We start from the raw sequence: 5000 nt of genomic DNA on the forward strand, positions 1-5000 counted from the left end.
ATAGATAGATAGATAGATAGATAGATAGATAGATAGATAGATAGATAGATAGATAGATAGATAGATAGATAGATAGATAGATAGATAGATAGATAGATAGATAGATAGATAGATAGATAGACAGACAGACAGACAGACAGACAGACAGACAGACAGACAGACAGACAGACAGACTCCAGAGGGGGTCAGAGCGCAGGGTCAGCCATAGTACAGCGCCCCTGGAGCAGTTTGGGGTTAAGTGTCTTGCTCAAGGACACAATGGTAGAGATGGTGGTGCACCGTAGATGTAATAGCAGCCACCACTAGTTTTACTAACACCCTTCAGAGACAGTGTTTGGCATATGGGAAGCTTCCAGGTGTAATCATGTTTAATAGCAGGATAAGCAAACACAGGCGTTTATAACAGTGTGTTCAGCGTGTGTGTGTGTGTGTGTGTGTGTGTGTGTGTGTGTGTGTGTGTGTGTGTGTGTGTGTGTGTGTGTGTGTGTGTGTGTGTGTGTGTGTGTGTGTGTGTGTGTGTGTGTGTGTGTGTTGCCCTCTTGGTCTGAATGTCCCGCCTGTAACATGTGGCTGGATGGGATTGGCTCAGAGCAACACACACACACACACACACACACACACACACACACACACACACACACACACACACACACACACACACACACACACACACACACACACACACACACACACACACACACACACACACACACACACACACACACACACACACACACACACACACACACACACACACACACACCTTTACCCCACTGGGCTGTAAATTCTGGCTGGGAGGTCACCACTACAATAGCCTGCATTTTAATATTTAAAGGCGCAGTGTGTAACTTTGGGTGTGTCAGAGAAGTGAAACATTTTCTAAGATATATTCTCATAACTGAATAAACAAACTTTCCTCACAGGAAAATGTAGATCCCTGGAACACTGTTTGAAGTTAGAAAGCTTCCTGAAAAGTTACTGTTTCACTGTTGTTGTTTACAGCAGCAGGGCCCACAGTTTGGTTTACAAACATATTCTAGTCTTATACAATTGGTTCCTTACTTTGTCAACTGTCCCTGAGATTTGGATAGATGGATAGATAGATAGATAGATAGATAGATAGATAGATAGATAGATAGATAGATAGATAGATAGATAGATAGATAGATAGATAGATAGATAGATAGATAGATAGATAGATAGATAGATAGATAGATAGATAGATAGATAGATAGATAGATAGATAGATAGATAGATAGATAGATAGATAGATAGATAAGGGTAGAGGGTGTCATACTGTATGGAATGTAAAGCCCACTGAGGCAAATGTCTATTTGTGATATTGGGCGATACAAATAAAACTGATTTGATTTGATTTGATTTCCAGGTTCCTCAAAATAATTTAGTTTTTAGTCATGATGAATTATTCAATACTAAAGAATGTTGTCCAGTGAATTTCATTGTAATAATAATAATAATAATTGATTGGATTTATATAGCGCTTTATTCCCTAAGGACTCAAAGCTCTTTACAGGGTTCCAGGTTCCATTCGTTCACACACAGTCATACCGGTGGTGATAAACTACCATAGTAGCCACAGCTGCCCTGGGGCAGACTGACGGAAGCGTGGCTGCCATTCCGCGCCTACGGCCCCTCCGACCACCACCTCAAACATACAGCAGTCATACACATTCACACGAGGCAAGGCGGGTGAAGTGTCTTGCCCAAGGACACAACAAGCATGACACAGGTGGCAGGGCGGGGATCGAACCGCCAACCCTTGGATCATCGGCCGACCCGCTCTACCACCTGAGCCACGGTCGCCGTACAGTTGACCCTGTGTCAAAAATACATTTGAAAAATACGAACTTCAAATTAATAAAATTCCAAACAAAAGGAATGGGAGGACGAGGACGCATTCCACACAAGTTGTTGTGTCTAAAAAACAAATACACACACACTCTCTCTCTCTCACACACACACACACTCTCTCTCTCTCACACACACACACACAAACACACACTCTCTCAAACACACTCACACACAAACACAAACACACACACTCACACACACACACTCTCACACAATGATCTCTCTCTCTCTCTCTCTCTCTCTCTCTCTCTCACACAAACACACACACACACCTGTACATTTTTAATCAAATAATTTTTTCAAGACTTTTCGATTAATTTTTACCCAATTTGCCATCTTTGCTCACTCTTATTTCACCAAACATATTTTCTCTACATGTAATTCTTCTATATTGAATAATTCTATCATCATAAATCAAAACTAAATTATTCTGAGGAACCTGGAACCAAACGTTAAGACTAGAATATGTTTGTAAACCAAACTGTGGGCCCTGCTGCTGTAAACAACAACAACAGTGAAACCGTAACTTTTCAGGAAGCTTTCTAACTTCAAACAGTGTTCCAGGGATCTACATTTTCCCTGTGAGGAAAGTTTGTTTATTCAGTTATGAGAATATACCTTAGAAAATGTTTCACTTCTCTGTCACAAATGTATATATTTATATGTAGCCTATATTATTCAATGAGTATAGCAACTGATACCAGGTTGTAACCATTAGAAATAGCCAATGTAAGTAAGTAAGTAAGTAAGCTTTATTTATATAGCGCCCTTCACAGACCAGGGTCACAAGGCGCTTCACAATACACATTTTATATATACACTCAAACACCGAAATGCATTTAAATGAATGAATACACATTGTACAGTGAATACCACGGTTATAACAACATAATAATACCTGTTTATTTACCAGATATGAATATTTTTTTCCCCTTTATCAGCTTCTTGTGTATTTGATGTATTTGCATTCATGTAGCCTATATTGTGTTGTTTTTGCTTTGAATTTGTTTGGCTCGTCATCAATGCAAAGCAGGGTCACACACGCACACACGCGCGCACACACACAAACACACACACACACACACACACACACACACACACACACACACACACACACAGACAGACAGACAGACAGACAGACAGACAGACAGACAGACAGACAGACAGACAGACAGACAGACAGACAGACACACACACACACACACACACACACACACACAGACAGACACAGACAGACAGACAGACACACAGACACACACACACACAGAGACACACACACACACACACACACACACACACACACACACACACACACACACACACACACACACACACACACACACACACACACACACACACACACACAGACACACACACACACACACACACACACACACACACACACACACACACACACACACACACACACACACCTCAATTGGTCTCTCGAGTATAGACAAAGGTTAAATTAAATCTATCTAAATGTATCTCATTGACCCAAACTGAGAAGCTATACTATAATAAGCTAAAAATGAAGCTAACTGAGCTAGCTGTGTCTGTGTGTGTGTGTGTGTGTGTGTGTGTGTGTGTGTGTGTGTGTGTGTGTGTGTGTGTGTGTGTGTGTGTGTGTGTGTGTGTGTGTGTGTGTGTGTGTGTGTGTGTGTGTGTGTGTGTGTGTGTGTGTGTGTCCCCTACTCCCCATACAGAAATAACTAGAACATAATGTTACTAATGAGCCTGCTAGCTTACCAGTAGCATTACAGTGGTGTGCTGTTTAACTGTGCATCGGGCCCGTAGTAAAGTGTGTGTGTGAGGGTTTAGTAAAAAGCCTTTTCTCTTTACCTGGTACGTGTCTGAAGTTCCCAAAGTCTGGAGATGAAGATCCGCATAAGAGTCCGCCTAGGACCGGGATCAACAGCCCGACACACACACGCGATGCACTGCCGCTAGGAGGATTTCACAATAAAGTCTTTTTCATTTTCATTTAACTTTTATTTATCCTCGAGAGACCAATTGAGGGGTGTGACCCTCATTTACAATGATGTCGAGTTCAAAGCAAATTCAAAGGAAAAACAACAATACGTAAACAATATTCAATGCAAAAACATCAAATAGCCTACACAACAACAGGTGAAGAGAAAAAACTATTGAAACATTTACACAGTGGTGAAGAGTGGCAGCAATTAAAATGAAATGGGTGAAAGTACAATATAGCCTAATTAAAACAGTTACAGGTAGAGTTTGGCAGATTTAAGATAGTTTGTTTAAATTGGTTAAAAGATATGAAAGTGATTATTTCTTTATATATTTTTTTTATTGGGGTCAAAAGATACCCTTTTTTATAGATAGACAGACAGACAGACAGACAGACAGACAGACAGACAGACAGACAGACAAACAATGTCTACTGTGTCCGCACTGAAAAAAATCCAATGTGTATTATTCATAGCCTAGGCTCTGTAAATGGGCATGTTTCTAGCTGTGGTCCCCCTTTGTTACATCAGTTGACAGAGCACAGGCTACATATTAACTAATATACTAATATATACTATACATATCGGCTACTATACTTATAGTATTAAACCTGCAGTGTGTAGAATTTTGGTTTTTATTTCCTAGCAGATTTTGTAGAAAGTAATTATATCCATAAGTACATTTAATTTAGTGCATAATAGCTGAACACATTTTTTTGAATTATTTTTTTTTCCCTTAGAAAGGGTCTCATATATGTCCATATTTCTGCATATCTTGGACCAAGGCCTAGTGCCGCCATGTTGAAAGTGTCATAGTTGGAATGTCATCAGGTGCATTGTTTAAAATGTAGAATTGTTCTTGTCCTTGAAGGCCACTGTAGCTTCTGTTATTATTCGAAAGGGTTGGGGTTACCCAGGGAGCGTTGCATTCTAGAACTTTGTAGAACTTTCTTGATGAGGTCATATTACACACTGCACCTTTAAAACACAGGCACACAGTACAGACATGTAGCAGATCAAGAGGAGATATTCACTGATTTTGACAAAAAGTAATTTTTTCACATCAAGCGTTCTCCAGAATCGCAGACTAACACCTTTGCGCCTTTATTTTTTAAGCATTTCTGCCTTCACCCGGTTGTGTCGTCATTAGCTGCG

At 40.2% G+C, this 5000-nt stretch overlaps 2 protein-coding genes across 2 annotated transcripts in view; both read right to left on the reverse strand.

Annotated features, from left to right (window-relative positions):
- The window catches only part of dnajc10 (DnaJ (Hsp40) homolog, subfamily C, member 10), a 29689-nt gene extending 25936 nt beyond the window's left edge, over nt 1-3753 (reverse strand). The window contains exon 1 of the mRNA XM_080037655.1: nt 3715-3753. The gene's annotated coding sequence lies outside the window, so the exon portion shown is untranslated. The remainder of the gene's footprint in view (nt 1-3714) is intronic.
- The window catches only part of mylka (myosin, light chain kinase a), a gene marked incomplete at its 5' end in the record, with an annotated part of 228217 nt that overhangs the window by 59007 nt on the left and 164210 nt on the right, over nt 1-5000 (reverse strand). The gene's annotated exons all lie outside the window — the stretch shown is intronic.

This window comes from Ammodytes marinus, assembly GCF_949987685.1.
Source record: "Ammodytes marinus genome assembly, chromosome: 12".
Classification (NCBI taxonomy): Eukaryota; Metazoa; Chordata; class Actinopteri; order Uranoscopiformes; family Ammodytidae; genus Ammodytes; species Ammodytes marinus.